Genomic DNA, 18,500 nt, shown 5'->3' on the forward strand with positions numbered 1-18,500 from the left:
AGATCATCCAGGGGCCAGCCAACCTGCCAGCTGACCACAGACATGTGGCAGAGCCCAGCAGGACTCAGACAAGCTGACCTGGATGAAAAGGATCACTCAGCTGACCTACAGAATTGTGAGCCTATTAAACGGCTGCTGTAAGACTTGGGGTGGTTTGTTACACAGCAAAGCCTACTGATACATGTTGCAATGACTAATCTCTCACACACGAGCTTATGAGTAGAAGTTACAACATGAAGTGAGGATGGAGTGAGGATGGAGTGAGGCCTAGGAATGGGATAGGGTTTAGAGATGAAGTAAGGAGAAGGGGGCTCAGGAATGGGACAGAGTCATAAATGGAATGAGCATTTAGGACAGAGACGGGAGGATCAAGAGTAAGTGAGGACATCTGTATGCATTCACTTGGTAACTTTCAAAATCTGAATGTTTCCTAGATTACTATGTTGCACCAAAATGTTGTCTACCAGAGAGTGTGTATTGCACCCTGTACTCACTAACAAAACATATTATTCTTTTTCCTCTTTGCTGGTATGTTAAGTAAAACTCACATCTTCATGCTTGGATCTTGCACTCTGCGGTTATGGGTGGAGCTGAATTTGTTTTCACAGTCACTCCATTTTTCTTTTCCCTATTCATGTCCTTGGTCCATTTTACACTGGACGTTCCTCTAACTCTTACTAATCTTCAAACTTTTTGTCACAGATGTTGCAAATATTTTCCTAGATAACAGTTTGCCTTTTGATTATTTTTACAAGTCTTTTAAAAATTTCAACTTGATCGAGATACAATTTACGTAAATAAAATGAAGCCATTTAAAGTGTGAAGTTTGATGAGTCTTGACAAATGTCTATACCTGTGTAACCACCATCACAACCAAAATTTGGAACATTTTCATCACTCCTAAAATTCTTCCATGCTCGTTTCCAGCCTTTCTACCCTGGCCCCGGGGAACCCTTGTCTACATTTTCTAACATTATAGATTAAAATTGTCTAGGCTTTTTGATATGCAAAGTGTATTTTAAGTTTCTTATTATTCAAATCTAACAACCTTTTCCTTTAAATGGGTTAGTTTACAAGGCCTTTCCCACACCCAAGGTTATATAAATACTCACCTGTACTTGCTAGTACTTATTTTTGCATTTAACCTCTGGTTCACGTGGGATTTAGTTTAACGTATAAGATGAAGCATCTATCCTTATTATTTCCAAAGAGTTTATCAATTAGCTAATATTATCTTCTTCTGCTGATTTAAAATGCCATTTAATATTTTGTCATATATTGAATACTGGCAGACTTACCCACAGACACTTGGATCTGTTCCTGCTATCTGTTTTGATCCTAAATTGTTGCAGACTTTCATCATCGCAATGGTTTTATAGTCCTTTTGGGTCACTGGCAGCGTTAAGCACTCTGTCCTCCCAATCACTGCTTGTAATTCTCTCCAATTTTTTTCTTGGCACTTCGTGCCCAGTTTTTCCTCCCCAATGAATGTTAAAATCACTTTATCAGGTTCTTAAAAAAAAAAAAAAACGCCTGGGCATCATGGTCTTAAATGATTATTTACACTTTTGTTGTGATTTACATTTTCACTTCTTCACGTCTCACTTGTCCGAAGAGGTTGTATGCGTCCTAAGGAGAAGAGTCACATCTCATTTTACGTCTCTGGGTCTCCACGATGCCCGATGTACAGGAGATGCCCAGTGTGTGCTGTTACAGCAGCCACTCCCCAGAAATCCATATCGCCAGAGCTTTTTAAAAATGTGTTTTTAAACTACCTATCAAAGGAGGAAGATACAGCGGGTAGTGCACAGCGGGTTCTAAGATGTATTTTCAAAAAAACTCAAGTGAAACGGTTTAAAAGGGAAACAGTCACCAACACTGAAAGTAAGTTAATAGATCACATGTGAAATTAATGCCAGAAAACCTATCCAGAGTCTTCTTGGTGCTTCACTTTTATCGTCATGCTGGAAGTTACTAAATGTAAGTTAAGCCATTACTCGGACTTTGCATTATTTTGCATTTTGTGTGCATGTGTGTTTGTAAGATTCACTTTTGTTACAGGAATGTCTCCGTATACGAGTTTTGAAAGTACAGTACTTTAAGAAAGGTGAGCTAAGTCTAGTCATAGTCCTGACTTTCGGACCTCGGCTGTGTCCGCTTGCAGAGACGCCTACGGTATCACGGCTGGAAGCTCCTCGAGAGCCGGTTCCTCCATGTAACTGGCAAGGAAGCTGAGACCCTGCACGGTGAGGTCTGTTTGTAGAACGAGCGGACGCAGAACTGGGGCTGGAGCCAACTCCGCTCATCCCAGCCGAGTGACCCTTCCATCACACTGGGCTGCGATACTGCAAACTCCTTGATGTTTTCTTGAAACCAAATTAATTTAAAGTTATTGTTTTAGAAGCATGCCTTGTAAAATTCTGGCCCTTGTTCTGGAGGGAGAGAGTCAACAAAGTCAGACAAACTACTAACAAAGGCCGGAAACCTCGAAAAAGATGAATTTTTGCTAAAAGATAAACTTGCTCTTTAAAAAGAGCAACAACACTTTCAAAAGGACACGGCAGCCCAATAAAGCTGCTGAAGATGGCGGACATAAAAAGTGAGAGGAGCGAGAAGGGAAGTGTGGCGCCGGGCGCCAAAGGGGAGCGACTTCCAACCAGCAAACAGTCTAACTGATGGCAGATCCGTCAGGCCCCGGAGAAGGTGGACCGAGGGGGAGGGAGGCAGCCAGAGTCGTGTGGGGGACGACTGATGTGGAGGGAGAGTGGCTCATGCTTAGAACGACTGTGTATCTCACAGGATGTCAGCTGCGAGATCGGCACAGGGGGACCCAGAGGCTCCTGGATCCCGCAGGAAGCAGCTTTATGATGTAGCAGGTAAATAATCTACCACGAGGAGAAGGACCCCTGGCTGGGGGCAGTGCAGCCAGACGGGGGGTGGGGGGGGGGGGAGAGCAGGGTGCTCGGCAGGCGCACCTGCAGAGGCAGGGCCCTGCCAGCCCCTGTTTCCCCTGCCCCGCGGTGCAGGGCTGAGCTGGGGCCAGGGCTGATCTCAGCCATGGTCCCCACGAGCCGTGTGCGGAGAGCAGTGAGGGGCTGGACCAGATCACGGCCCCGCCAGGCCAGTCCCGGCTCTGCCGCTGAGGTCTCCAGCACATTCCTCAGGACACTCAGCCCCGTTCGCAGGAGGCCTGGCGGGAGAGCACACGTCACTTTGCTGGTCAGACATCCTTTCATTTGCCCGTCCGCCTGTCTACTCATCCAGCAGATGCTGGCTGAGTCTCCTAGCTTGGTTTTCTACAGTAGAAAGAGGCGGTGGGCTCCACAGAGGTGATCTGATTTTTACAGGTGTCAAAGGCTCACCTTGCAGGGCCAACCCTGGACGGAATGATGGGACAAGAAGCGGATTTCCGCTCCTTCCCTCTGCTGTGCCCCCCCCCCGCCCTCCCCCCCCCCCCAATCCCTGCCTCCCATCTGCTTCCACATGGGACGCAAAGGAGCAGAGCTGATGGGGCTTAATTTCAGCCTCCACTTGGACTGGGGCGGCCTCATCCTTTGATCCCTTCCGTGCCTTCCTGTCCCTCCTTGACATCTTCCCCGTCACAGGTCGTGTTCAAAACTGGACATTGTATATTAATGAGTCTGACAAACGTCCAGAACAGCCTCACTTCCAAGGTACTGTGTCATACATTTCTTCCAATGTTTTGGGGATTCAGCTGGTTGCTGGACAGCAAGGCCTGATGAAAACCCAGTGCAGCTGTGGGAACACACTCGTGAAGGGACCGGTCATGGGCCCCAGGGCCCTGAAGACCTAGACGCACACCTTCCTCTGAATGCGAGTCTCCGTCCTCGCTGGCGCACCCACGGCGGCGCCACCACCGCAGGACAGGGTACCTGACTTTGGGCTAGAAGTCGCTGGCCGCTGGCCCTGGGGCTTGGCTCCCACCCCTGCCACTCACTCACTGGGACTGCTCTTCTGGGCTTGGGGGCCTGTGAGCAAAATGAGAAAACATGTAATTCTGTCCCGTTCCTCTGAAGGTAAACATTCTTTTTCTTGGGTTCTTTTTTGGAGAAAGCAAAGCAAAATTAAAGGGAAAGACAGTCCTAAGCAGCAACACCTGAGGCTACACTGTAGGCCTGAAAAATGCAAACACAGAAATGAGTGCAGGCATCTCTGCGATGCTGTGTGGTTTTGAGTAAGTTACTTCACTTCTCTGGACCTATTGCTGCTCGGAAGATTCAACAGTGCGATTGTCAGGAATAGCTCTGTGTGCGCGCATGCGTGTGTGTGTGAGTGTGCATGTGAGAGTGTGTGTGTGTGTGTGTGCTCCTTGATTTATAAGGTTTCAGAGCCCACTTACCCCACAATGTGAAGCGCCCTCCAGGCGCTAAGCGATGCTCTTATGCCCTGCTGTGGGCATAAGCAGGAGAGGGGGCTGTGGTACTGCATTCAAGGAGCTAAGGCTGCTATTATTTTTTGTTTTGTCAGAAAGCTCAAGGCAAAGACAGAGTTCTGCCGTTTAACGCAAACTCCGCGGGCTGAACGGCAGCGCGCCCCAGGCTTTGCCCGTGGGGAGACAGCACCCTTCGGAAAACGCCCAGGCTTGTTTTCCTCTCTCTGTCTTCCAGCACGAGGCGAGGGGAGGTAGCTGGGTTCCGTTCCCAGCAGTCACCAAAAATGAGGTGCAGAAAACAACCTTACAGTTACTGGAGGGGGAGGGGGGTGGAAAGGGATAAACTGGAAGTTCGAGACTGCAGAGACTCCCTACTATGTATAAAACAGATAAGCAAGTTTCTCCTGTAGAGCGCAGGGAACTATATTCAATATCTTGTAGTAACCCATAACGAAAAAGAATGTGAAAAATAATATACGTGTGTATGTGTGTGACTGAAACATGATGCTGTGCACCAGCAATTGACACAACACTGTAAACTGACCCCACTTCAATTAAAAAAAAAAATAAAGACAACAAAAATGAGGCAAATGAGAGAGCATTCCAAAAAGGATACTCCCACTTTCCAGGGAGAAACGTTACTTGAGACACGACACCGCGCTTGCCAGTGACTACCTGCTCTCCATCTTAATTCACGCAGCACGGGCGGCGGGAAGGGGCCAGGGCACGTGTAAGCAGGAGGGAGCCGAGACGTCAGACTCTGCAGATGGGGGATCCCACACCAAGCCAAGTCCCTACCAGCGCCAGCGGGCAGGACAGTGGGATGGGAAATGCACGTCTTGCCAAGAAGCCCAATGTGTTTACAGATATAACTTCGTTCTTCACAGCCCAGCATGTTTTCAGCTTAGGACGGGGGTGAGGAGGGGGCGCAGGACAGGCCGGGGAGCTTTTCGAACCTCACATGCTCTCTCCCGTCATAGGGATCCCCGTGCCCTCCTGTTTGAGAAGCGTTGTGCTTTTTACGGGCATGTCCCCAGAGACGGCCCAGGGCACTTCCATGCTATTAGTGGGTCAGAGCACAGAAAATGAAATTCCACTGTTTCCCTGCCAATCAAACTCCCCCTCAGGCCAGAACCCCCGCCCAGGTGATGGAGTCTCAGCGCCAACTCACCGGGCTCTTTACGAATTTGATCTTTTTCATTTAATTAAAAGAAATCATTTAAGCTTCCAGGCAGCATGAAGTCCCCCCCGGTAGCCACGGGAGACAGCAGGTCATAGATAATTGATATCCACCGACAGTCCCCAAACTTCACCTGGCTCTGTAATTCCAACGCCCCCTCCAAACACGCTCTTTCCGCAGCTGCTAGTAATGTAGCCGCCTCGCCTGGTTTGGCCCCCTCAGCCCGGCCCCAGCCCATCTCCCCATGGAAGCGCTCAGTACTCAAAAGGCCCGCGGGCAGACGCTGCTTCCCACAGCACAGAGCAGCTGCGCGGCTGTACACGTGTGCCCCACGTCAGTACCGCTGACACCCCAAACCCAAGCCTGAAATTAGTGCACGGGGCACACGACCAACAGATGGGTTTTACAAACAGGGTTCTGCTTCATAAACAGACTCACTATGAGATTCGTCAGGCCAACAGGTAATAATTTCTCCAGGTTCTCAGACTCTTTTAAGAAGTTAAAGAACATCTCTGATCCTTTCCCCAGAAAACTGTATTCACATATATATATATATATATACACACACAAAATGTCACTTCCCACGGGGTGGGCATCACAGAGCTGCCTGCAGACACAGCGCAATGTATCAGGCCTAATGTGAGGGGTAAGCAGATGTGACTTTTTCTCCTATTAGCTGACAACCTGTAAGAAAGAAGAGTAGACGACAGAAGACTGTGTGAAGGGCTGCAATTAAAGGGCGCCAGCAAAACGTACACATAATTTAATGACATGAATTTTGTCAGGAAGCGTGGACAGATCTGTCTGGGTTACCTGAAAGACTCCCGTCGCGGTGGTTCAGTGGTAGAATTCTCGCCTCCCACACAGACTACCATCTACACCCCTATAAAGCCTACCATCTGTTACTAGCATCTGAGACCTCCTGGGAGCCTCTGCACAACCACACAAGAGGGCAGAGCAGGGACCACTTGTTTCTGACAAGAACAGGGTTGTCAAGAATGACATCGCAGAGAGGGAGACATTTAAATGGAGCCCGGAGTGTAATTTGGAAAGAACTTCAATAGGTGAAAAGACGTAATGTTAACGTGTCATGAATCACGGCCAAAGGAAGGCGCGATTTTCTATGCTCTGACCCACTAATTCTCCCTCTCTGGAACTGACAGTCATCGGCGTTTATCAAAACCCAGAAGCATGTCAGACACCTAGGTGATCGGTCTATTTGAAAGCCATTTTCTCCTGCCTTTCTTCATATTTTCAGAATTTTATTCAAAGAAATGTGTTCCCTCCACAAAAGAGGTCCTCACAAACTCTGTCTGAAATGTTTTGTTGGTGCTCTGGGCCTGGGGCATGGAGGCGTTCTCCCCACACAGGGCAGGAGACTGAGATGAAGAGCCAGGTCGGCGTAAACACACACGTGGAAACTGCCAAACCGGAGCGCAGCCTGGGGAGGGAGGCTGTGATGTAAAAGGTGTCACTACAGTTTCAGGAGGAGATGGCTCCTCGGTCGGGAGGGCAACAGAGGGACAGTCCACTTTGCACAAGCCGATGCCAGGCACGTTCAGCCTTTGCAGTGCTTGGCGCTGAGCAGCCTTGCAGAAGCCATTTCTTGGATAAGTGAAACCGACACCCGAAAAGAGTCCCCGGAGTAAAAGCCCTTCCGTCCCCGTAGCAGTGGGGACCGGCTGGTCGGGCATCGGGCTCTTTTTTTTTCCTTTTTTAAGTCAGCATTTTATTGAGAATCTTTAGACCAGGTGTTTTAAAAAGTTAGACCTGTTTTGAATTAGAATTGTTTTTATTTCAAATAAAATCTAATCTCTACGCCTGTGAAGGGGGGAGTCGCCCTGGTGAGCGCAGAGCAGCCGGCAGAACTGGGGCGGGCCCAGCAGCAGCCCCCCGGGGGGCTGGGGGGGGGGCTGGGGGCTTGTGGGAACTGCAGCATCTTAGACCCCGCCCAGACCTGCTGGGCCAGAATCCACACTTTCACCAGATCCCAGGTGACTGACAAGTTTGAGGAGCTCCGCTCTGAGGCGCCCCCGCCTTCTGCAGTGTTTGCCAAGGCAAACAACGGCCCAGAGGTTGAGGCTGTTCTCACTTAGAGACGGACATAAACTACAGGCGGCGTTACTTTCTCTGGCAGCTTATGAAGCAGGGAGAGACCCGTGGTCGATCACCGCCTGCCAAAGATGCGGGAAGTCACCGAACGCCCCGCAGGCCCCACTGACCTTCCCAGGAGCCACAGCGCCTTGTCTCTGACACTCAAGCTCTGCTGCTGGTCTGTCCTTGGGGGTCCCACCCTCCTCCATTTCAGAGGCAGCAATCTCCCACTTACCCTCCCCCAGCCCTGCGGGCAACCGTGGCGGTCCCTATAAATACACTGGCACCCCCATCACCAGTGTATTTTCTGGGCCATCCTGGGGACATAGTTAGAAGGTGGGTGAGCACATTCACAAACAGCCCCGTCTCCCCGTGTTTGTAGGCCTCTTTTCAACATACCTAAGAATTCTGGCATCCTCACGTCATTTCACGCAAGCTACCTGCATTTCAGTCACCCAAACATGCAAACAGAATCATCTCCAGCTAGTCAAGAGTTAAAAAGCTCAGACAAGTGTACCCATATTGATAAATTTCACCCCAAACCACTGCAGAGGAATTGTGGCCCTGACGTCCCCAGAACTAAAATAGTTCTAGGCAGCCCTCCAAGGTCCTGCTTGATTTATGTAACAGAAACAAACCAAAGGCAAACAAGCAAACAAATAAGCCAACAAAACTTCTTGGCTGGTGACCGGAGGCCACTGGACTGACACCGAGGGCCCAGGTCACTGTTTGGAGTCATGGCCTCTCACCCACCCCAGGGGCAGTTCAGAGACACAGAACGAGGGACGCGGCACCTGTGAAGCAGGACGCTGCCCAGCAGCACAAGTGCACAAGACCCGTCTTCCCTCTGGGCGTCACGAAGGTCACTGCCCTGTCCTTGGACCCTGGCTCTAAGCTAATGTGACTGCGGGGGGCCTGGGGCTGTCTCTGTGGCTTACCAGAAGGAGGAGGCCTTGTGACGTTTACCTGATAAAAGGTTTCTCATCAAACTGTGTCCCCTGGGAAGCCATCTGGGCTTGTGCCCTAGTTCCTGAGCCGCGCCTTCGGCACAGGCATGCTTGGGAATCCCCGCGCTGTGCGGCGAGGGTTACTACAGAGGGAAGAGCTGGGTGGGAGCCTGGGGAAATGCCCCTCCCGACTGCAGCGGCCGGTCAAGGGCAGTACCTCCCCCCAGGGAAGCTTCAAAGGAGGCCGCCCCTTGAGGGACGCAGGAGACACCCCCGACTCACCCCAGCCTGCGGGAAAGACTGGTGTGGGGACCACGTAAAACCAACCAGATGGAGACGCTAACCCAGGTGCCCTGCCGGGAACAGACAACTTACTGGAGCAAATCAGTATGAATTCTAGAACCTGGCATGCAGCTGGTGGCCCAGGCAACACGCCTTCCTCCTTTACCACAAGCGGAGGATACCAAACACATTTTTATTTCACCTGGCAAGGATGGCAACACACTTTCGCAGCCTTGCTCAGGGCGTCATCCGTTCTAGGCCTCTGTGTCGGGTTTAGTCTGCAGAACACGTCACCGCGGATGCACTGCCCTGAACACGTAACGCTGGCGGGACTAGATACCTCGGTGTGATACGTGTGCCCCGGCACGTGGGCGCTAAGCCCCTTAGAAACGTTCCCGGCTGGTGGTTTAGTCGCATTTCCAGGGTGTGACGCAGCAGTTTGGGGCACGATAAGTACCCTCTTTGAAATTACACACAAGCTCTGTGCCTGGCACCCCCGTCAGTAACAAAGAGACGCACAGCCTGATGCGTGTCTTTGTGTTACAGAGACAACCTGTTTCAAATTGGGTTGTACTGATCCAGGCTGTTCACCAGCTAACCACAAGGTAGCCAGTTTTGAGGGGGCCCACAGCAAGAGAAGCCCCTCCCAGCTGGCTCAGGCTGCAGCCCACGCAGCCTCGTCACTTGGGACTCATGACCTGATCCCTCAACATGTCTGTGACAGCACGAGGTGCCGTGTGGGGCCCGTAGCAAGACCCGCCAGAGGAAAGCAGCCCCGGTCCCCAGCGTTTGGGATAAATCCCTGTCTGTCTCTTTGAGGAACAGGTCATTCAGTTTCTCCGAACCTGTTTCCAGACAGTAAATCAGGGCAAGTATGGTATCTTGAGGATGTTGTAAGGAGTCAGTGGAGTCATACGAACTACTGTTTATTGAACACCACGGGCCAAGCACTGCGAGAGGCCCGGATGCAGCAGCGGCAAAGGAAGAACAGAGGTCGAAGAGGCCTCAGTCAAGAGCGGAGCCCACAGGCGTCCCAGACGCACGGTCAACAGTAGCTGCCACTGCTCACTGCCGAGAGCCACTGGTTGCCAACAAAGGCCTTCTCTGAACAGGCAGAAAACCACCATACATTTCCTGAGGAGAGCAAAGAAGTGAAGGAGCGCTGTCGGGACACACAATCTGTCGTCACTCGGACACATCGTGGCCCCTAGTGACTCACGGCAAAATGAATGTATGGTCCACTTGGGCAGGTAACTTTTAATCTGATGAAACAGGGGACACAGCAAGGCCTTTGTTGTGGGACTAACCTGTAATTTGCATCCATGGCTTTCCTTCTCTTATGTAATTAGGATTTAGGGCATCAAAACCAAGACATATGATCTGAGTGTATTTGGGAGAACAATGGCCCAGGGAGACAAGGAATTGGGGTTGTTCCAGTGAAACCACGATCTGTGGCCACCGCAGAAGCAGCCTTCACTTCAGACTCATCGTAAGGAACCTGGCCTGCCAAATCCGTCTGTAGTTTCACTCCCCTAGCATAAAGATTCTACCTTTTATGTCTTGCCAGTGTTATTAAGGCTCCTTATAATTAGCTGCGTACTTGACTAAACTCATGTGGGAATTTCAGTGGCAAACACACAGGATTCCGGTCGTGTGGAGCCTTGTCAGTGGGGAGACAGACAGAAGCGATCACACTGATTTAATTACAGATGATACGACAGAGGAGCGCAGGAAGCTGTAAGACTACAACAGGGAACAGTTTGGGTGGGGGTCATAGAAGATGCATCAGTCAGGGCTCTTATTGGCACGTAGCAGTGACTAATTCTGGATGATCTAAGTGGGAAAAAAATGTGCTGAAAGGCCGCTGGGTGCTCACCGGATTGCGGGATGGACTGGAGAACCCGGCTCAGAGCCTCCACAGCCAGAAGGGACACTACAATCTTACCACAAAATGGGCTGGTGAGGACACCGCAGCCCCGGGGAGCACGACTGCTGCCCCCTAGACCTGGTGCTGGCTCCCCAGATCACCCTCCTGACTCAGAAACTTGGCTCTCTCTTCAGGGTACCTGCTTCTTTGCATCACTAGCTCCTGATCCAACACCTGGGAGGAATCACTGGACTGGTAAAGCCTCAGCCACTTACCTGCCCCCTCACTGCAGAGAGACTACGGATGCAGAGTTCTGTGTTCTTAACAGAAATACTTCCCCTTAAGCCATAAGCTCCTCAGTGTTCTTAAACCTCGCAAGAGAAGTTTCTCCATACATTTACTTTGAAGGTAACTAGGATGAATAAAACAACTGCCACACAGAAAAACAAATGTGATAATTATCAATTATTTTCTGAAGTAGGAACAGCACAAAGATGTTACCACCATGCTCTCGTTGGACAGTGTTTTGGGAGTCTCCCAAGTAACAAAACTGCACAAAAAGAAGCAATAAGTGGTATAAAAGTTGGAAAGGAGGAAGCCAAATCATTATGGTAAGATTTATGCTTTCATTTTAAAAAACCCTAAATTTATTTAAAAGTAAACAAGGAAAAAAAATAGCAAAAGATATCATGTGGTGGTCAATTACTAATTTAAGAAGCAAAATCACTAGTTTTCACATACAAATAACAACCAGTCAGATAATATAATGGAAGAAAATTTCCTATTTATAACTGCAACCAAAATGGTAACACATATAGGGCTTAACTTTTAAAAATGTGCATATTTTTACAGAAATAAAATAGTAAACCTCTACTATGGTACACAGAAAAACTAAACACAAATAGGAAAGAGGTACTGCGTTCTTGGATGGAAAGCTTTGCAAAGATGGCAGATATTCTTAATCCATAAAATCAATGTGATCCCTGCAAAGACACCAACAGGACTCATTTTTTATAATCTGGGCCTGTGGTTCTCAGCTATGAGTAGTTTTGTCTCCAAGAGGGACAACTGAGACTCTCATGACTGGGGGAGGGGAGTGCTGGCTTCCAGTGGGAGGAGCCTTGGGATGCTGTTGTAAACATCCTGCAAGGCAGGACAGCCCCCACTGCAAAATGTTAACAGCACCGAGACTGAGAAACCCTGACATGGAAGAACTGATCCTCAAGTCCGTGGGTGGCAGTGGGGAGGAGGAAGGGGTCACGCAAGACTCTTCAGGATAATTCAGGGGGAAAAGCATGAGTAATGTTAAGGAACCAGCCTATTTGCATGTCTAAAATCATTCTGTGGCGCCTACAGTGGCTGAGACAGCAGGGCTCTCGTCCTCGGCGGTACTGACACTTGGGCCAGCAGCTCTTTGCCGTGGGGGGCTGTCCTGTGCACCTTAGGGTGTTGACCACCATGCCATAGATTCCAGGAGCACCCCCTCCCCTCAGCTGTGACAATCCAGAATGTCTCCAGACTTTGTTAACTGTCCCCTGGGGGAAAAACTGCCCCTGATTAATTACCAATGAAATAGACATATTAATGGAACTGAATAGAGGATCTATAAATAGACATAAATACATGGTGAATTTGATGCTATAAAATCAATGTTTCAAATCAGCTGGGAAGGGACAGATTAGGCAAGAAAAAGCAAAAGCAATTCAGTCAGCAAAAGGCAGTCTTTCAATATGTGCTGCTGAACAGCTGGACACTTGTAAGTCAAAAAAATGAACACTCACCTAATCTCATGTCTTATACGAAAGTTAACTAGATTTCTGGTTTCTGCCACAACAAGTAAAAAGCTGGAGAGTCACCACTTCCACACTTACAACAAGAAAAATCTGAGCAAACTGAAAAACCCACAACTCTTCTTAGATCTTTTAGAGAGCTAACATCACAGGGCAGACTGCTGCCCCAAACTGGAGAGACAGGTGAGTAATTGCAGCCGAGCACAGAGAGCCACAGCCTGCTGGAAGCCACGGGAGCGAGTGACCAATGGGCAGGAAACTTAACTGGTGGCTGACTAGCTGTTCAAGGCTGAGTGGAAACTAGCGTGAGGTCCAAGACGCCCAGCCCATCCTTGGTGGGGGAAGAAGGTGCCCACACATTTATGAGTTTTACCTCTAGGAGCCCCACCAGGCTCTCAGGGTGAAATCAGAGAAAAATCTCCACCTGCTTCCAACAGGGGGAGGGGAAAAGTAACTATTTTAAAATATGCCCAGAGAGATCTTTTCTAATCAAAAAAGCCCTTCCCTCAAAGGAAACTACTTTACCAGAGACTTAGCAAACTCCGCCAACTCCAGCCCCCTCTCGCCTTCCTGTCTCTCCTGGGTGGGCTGGGGGAAGGGAAGGCTGAGAAGCACTAGTGAAGGTCACAGCCCATGGGCAGCATCTCCCCAAGAGACTGAGTCTTGATCACAGGATCCACCACACCTTCCCGCCAAGCTGGCAGGCTCCTGTACACTCAGGTATACGGGGTCCCAGCTGGAAGAACGATAGGGCTGAGATTCTTTTAAAGAAGGAGTCTCCAGGGAAGCCCCAAGACGACTAATGATGCAAACACAAGGACACTGGAGGGAACTGAAGACTGACGGCTGCAGCAGCAAACACACAACAACTCCCCGCCAGATAAACATAAAACCCCACATCACAGGCCCCTTTGCCTCAGTTCCTCGTGCTAGTAAATCATGTCTGGCTTTCAAAATAAAATTATCAGGTATGCTAAGAATGTTTTTAAGTCTAACACACAAAGGATCAGAATCAGACTCAGATATGTTGCTGATTTTTGTAATGATCAGACCAGGAATTTAAAGTAGCTATAATTAATATGCTAAAGGCATAAATGGAACAGATGGTTAATGTAAACACAGAGAAATGAACTCTAGGAAAGAATCAAAAGGAAATGCTAGAAGTAAAAGCAGTAACAGAAATGAAAAGCACCTTTGCTGGGCTCGCTAGTACACTGGACATGGGAAAGAATCAGTAAGCCTTAGGCTATGTCAACAAAAATTTCCCAAACTAAAATGCAGAGAGAAAAAAGAATAACTCACAAGGAAAAGAACATAATATCCAAGAGTCGTGGGACAATCACAAAGGGTGTTCGGAGACACACGATGAGAGTAACAAGAGGAGAAGAAAACGAGGAATGGACAGAAGAAATATTTGAAGCAACAAGGCAGAGGGTTTTCGAAAGTTAATGACAGAAACCAAACTATAGATCCAAAGGCAGAGAACACAAATCAGGATAAATACTGAAAAGATCTACACCCAGGTATAGCATATTCAAACTGCAGAAAGCCACGGACAAAGAGAAAACCTTGAAAGAACCCGAGGTGGGGGCAACATCTTACCTGTAAAACTTACTTCTCTTCAGTCTTTTTCCGTAGACGGCATGACTGACGATGTACAAGATCCAAAAGCAACAGACAGAAGAACCCCCCCGACACGAATAAGCAGTTGCCGCCAGGCCGCGGGACACGGGGTCACATCCAGACACCGACGGCTTTCTTCACGCCAGCAATGAACAGGTGCGCTCGGAAATTTAGACCAGAACACCGTGTACATCAGCACTCCCCAAACTGAAATCCTTAGCTCTAAACCTAACAATATACGTATAAGATCTGTATGAGGGAAACTACAAAACTCTGGTGAACAATATTAAAGTAGAAATAAATAAATGGAGAGATATTCCATGTTTGTGGACAGAAAGGCTCAATATAGTCAAGATGCCAGTTCCTCCCAACTTAATCTTAGATTCAGTGCAATCCCGGGGCAATCCCACCAGGTTAATCTGCGGACGTGAACAAACCGATCCTGAAGTTTACATGAAAAGACAGAAGAGCCAAGATAGCCAGCCCAGCACTGAAGGAGAAGAACCACGCTGGAGGAGTGACACGCCCTGAATCCACACTTACTGTAAAGCTGCGGTCATCAGGATAACGTGCTGTTGGTGAAAGAATAAACAAATAGATCAACAGAATGGAACAGAGAGCCCAGAAATAGACTCACATAAATACAGTCACCTGATCTTTGACAAAGGAGCGAAGGCGAGATAATGGCGCAAAGATATTTTTTTTTCAACAAATGATGCTGGAACAACTGGATTCCACATGCAAAAAAAAATCTAGACACAGACCTTACACCCTTCACAAAAATTAACTCAGAATGGATCCTATGCCTAAATGTCAAACGTTAAACTCTAAAACTCCTAGAAGACAACATACGTGGAAACCTAGGTGATCGTGGTTATGACCACGACTTTTAGAAGCAACACCAAGGTGTGACCCATGGAAGAAAGAGCTGGTAAGCTGGACTTCGTTAAAATTAAAAATGTCTGCTCCGCAAAAGACAATGTGGAGAGAGCGAGAAGATGGGCCACAGATGGGAGAGAACGTTTGCAAAAGACACATCTGCCAGAACTGTTACCCAAAAGATACAAAGAACTCCTAAACCTCAACAGTGAGTAAGCAAACAAAAACTGGGCCAAAGATCTTAACAGATACCTCATCAAAGAAAACATGCAGATGGCAAATAAGCACATAGAAACATTCCAAACATGATATGTCAACAGGGAAATGCAAAGCAGGACAGCAGTGCACTGCGACCACACACCTGCCAGAATGACAGGGGCCTGGAGAACTGGCGACGCCAGCTTCCAGTGAGGATGCAGGGCCGCAGGGGCTCCGACGTGCTGCTGGTGCAGGGGCAAATGGAGCAGGCGCTGTGGAAGACGTTTGACAGCTTCTTACAAAGCTAAACATAATGCTACCGTACGACCCAGAAACCGCATTTGTTACGTTTACCAAAAGGGGTTAAAAACGTATGTCCACACAGAAACCTGCAAGAGGGTGTTCACAGCATCTTTATTCATAATCGCCAAAATTTGGAAGCAAATAAGATGTCCTTTAGGAGATGAATGGATAAATAAATTGTGGTACATCTAGGCAATGGAATATTATTCAGCACTAAAAAGAAATGAGCTGTAAAACCATGAAAAGACATGGAGGAGCTTTAAATGAATATTGTTCAGTGAAGAAGCCAATCCGAAAAGGCTACATATTGTGTGATTCCCAACTCTATGAGATTCTAGAAAAGGCAAAACTGTGGAGGCAGTGAAAAGATTGGTGGTTGCCAGAAGCTGGAGGGTGGTGGGGAGAAGGGATGGATAGATGGAGCGCTGAGGATTTAGAGGGCAGTGAAAATGCTCTGAGTGATACCACGATGCCAGACACATGACACTGTACATTTGTGCAAGTCCCCAGAATGTCAACACCAAGGACATGGACAATGGGTGATTACGACGTGCCAGTGTGGGTTCGTCCGCTGTGACAAGTGCACTGCTCCAGTGGGGGACGTCTGCTGATGACGGGGGAGGCTGTGCATGTGTGGGGACAGAGGGTGTATGGGAACCCCCTGTACAGTCCTCTCAATTTTGCTGTGAACCTAAAACTGCTCTAAAAACAGTTTTAAAAAAAGAACACATTGCCGTTTATATTATCACCATATAAAAATGAAACTGGCGTAACTCCAATAAACTATTTACAGAATCTGTATGAAGAAAACGACAAATCTCTGGTGAAAGACATTAAAGAAGGTCCAGATGAATGGGGAGCTACCCCATGTCTCCGGACAGAAGGACTCAATGTTGTTAAGACGTCAGTTCTTCCCAGCTTGGTCTGCAAATTCAACCCAATCACAATCAAAATCCCAGGAAGTTCTTTTGGGGATGTTGAAAAAATGATTCCAAAGTTTATATGGAGGTAAAAGACCCAGAATAGCCAACAAAATACTGAACCAGAAGAATAGTAGGGGCCCAACGCTGCCGACTTTACACTTGCTGTAAGGCTTTGGCACCGAGGAGAGCACGGTGTTGGAGAAAGAACAGACAAGCTGAGCAGCGGAACAGAGCTGAGCCCGGAAACAGAGTCACAGATAGTCAGCCAGCCTGTGGCAAGTCAATGGAGAAATACTGGTCTTCTTAACAGTGACGCTGGGGGAACGGGACTCCATGTGCAGGAAAATGGAGACACCACCTGCATTAAAATCCTCCCAAAGTTTCAATTAGTGGTGGTAGCGGCTTTCCCGAGAGCAATTTTAGAAGGAGGAAGTGGGGAGTGTGCGTAGGACACCAGAAGTTGTTTTGCTATATTTGGGTGGAGGTGTGGGTGGGACAGCTGGGAAGAGAATGTTTTTGGAAAAGAGAAGAAATGCTGCAACAGGAGACTGAGGTCGCTGAGGAAAAGCTTTCACCCCACCCTCCTGCGCTGCACCTTGCCTCACCCCTGTCTTCTGATGACATCTTTCATGCACCTTAATTCCAGAAAGCCTCGCCCTGGAAAGCTCTCCCTGGTGCCCTGTTCACCTGGGCGAGCAGGTAAGGGACACCTCAGCACCCACCGCCCCGGAGTCCCGGGGTTGCATCATCTCAGTCTGACAGCTGCTGGCTGGGACGCGCTGGGGCTCCCCGCCGGCGTCCTGGCCGAGCGTAAACAAGGACGCCTGGCCGGTTCCGAGCAGCCTTGCCGGCTTCCCGGGGCCCGCCGCTGTCCTGCTGGGACTTCACCGTCTCCTCTTGGAGCAGGCTCTGCCCACGGGCTCCCCAGCTCTGTGCCACAAGCGGGTCTTTGGCATTCGGATTAATTAATTTCACCCAGGTGCTCCCCTTTTCTCCGAGAAGTATTCCCACATGTGGGACTGACGGAACAGCAGGTCCAGTAGAATAAGGCAGCGCATAAAGTGTCTGTTTATCCACCCACCGGCCGCCTTTGCCTCCAGAAACAGCAGGTGCACAGAGATATCGCCTGCTGACATTCTGATTCTTTAGTCCTGAGGTCATGAATAGTCACATATGCTGACAGGCCACCCCCTCCCCTGCCATTGGTCAATCATCTGTTACCGACTGAATTCTCACCTGGAGCCGCCTCTCAGCCCCTGGCGGGCAAACCGCGGTTCTAAACGTAATTAGACGCGCACTGTTCCGGCTGGTAGCTCTCCAGGCAAGGCTGGCCTTTGGAATTCAGATTCCTCGCACAGGCAGCCTTCTGGCTTGACACCCCCGCCGTGCATTTCCGAGTCCAGCGCTCTGAGACTGGATCAGGAGTCTGTCCAGGCCACAGAAAACGACCGAAAGCGGTTTTTCCATGTAGTGCTCGTGCGTCAGAAATTGACCCCAATTCATTATGTATTTGCTTTTTCGGATCACAGGGCCGAAGCAGAGCTGGTGGTTCTCCTCTCCTTTTAAAAAAGTTCCCCTGGAAGCTGTTAGCTGCTGTGACGGACGGGGGGTGGGGGAGGGGGGCTCGCTGAAGCGTGAGGCTGGGGGTCCCTTTCGTCCTCGCCTGGATTTCCCCAAGCAGCTTGGGAGCCCAAGGAACTAAGTTTTCTCGAAAGACTGCATTTCCCACAGAGAGGCCAACCTTAACCATTGCACGTCGAGACTTTGTGGCCCTGGCCCTGCACATGTTTCCCCAGATCCACGTCCTGGGCTAGTCAAGGCTGGGCCTTCTAACGGCAGGAGGGTTCAGAGTTTGGGGACGCCCTTATATCCCAGTTTTTTCAAGCCCAAGATGAGGCCAGATGATTTGGCAAGTTTTGTGTTCCTACCACTGTGAGAAGCCCCTAATAAAGACATCAGAATAAAATGGCATTTCACTAGGGTGCGGCCCTCAGACTCAGGTGCTTGGGGGCCCCCTCTGG

This window comes from Camelus dromedarius, chromosome 19 (assembly GCF_036321535.1).
Source record: "Camelus dromedarius isolate mCamDro1 chromosome 19, mCamDro1.pat, whole genome shotgun sequence".
Taxonomy (NCBI): Eukaryota; Metazoa; Chordata; class Mammalia; order Artiodactyla; family Camelidae; genus Camelus; species Camelus dromedarius.